General features: G+C 59.0%; 1 protein-coding gene across 1 annotated transcript in view; it reads left to right on the plus strand.

Moving 5' to 3' along the window:
- The window catches only part of PGGHG (protein-glucosylgalactosylhydroxylysine glucosidase), an 8,581-nt gene that overhangs the window by 7,245 nt on the left and 1,131 nt on the right, over positions 1 to 205 (plus strand).

The raw sequence follows: 205 nt of genomic DNA on the forward strand, positions 1-205 counted from the left end.
TCCTGCTGAGCTCCCAGCCCTCCATCCCGTGGGAATGGGAGCTGAGCTGGGTGTGTGAGGGTTCCCTGCCCTGAGAGCAGGAGCAGGGCATTCCCCAAGCTCTGCCAGCACAGCTGCTGCTGGAGCCAAGCTCTGAGATGGAACTGGGCTGAGTTTTTCAAATATGAAATCTGGAAAGCCCCAGCCCCAGCTGTGAAACTGGGCT

Source organism: Geospiza fortis, unplaced genomic scaffold, assembly GCF_000277835.1.
Source record: "Geospiza fortis unplaced genomic scaffold, GeoFor_1.0 scaffold450, whole genome shotgun sequence".
In the NCBI taxonomy this organism is placed as follows: Eukaryota; Metazoa; Chordata; class Aves; order Passeriformes; family Thraupidae; genus Geospiza; species Geospiza fortis.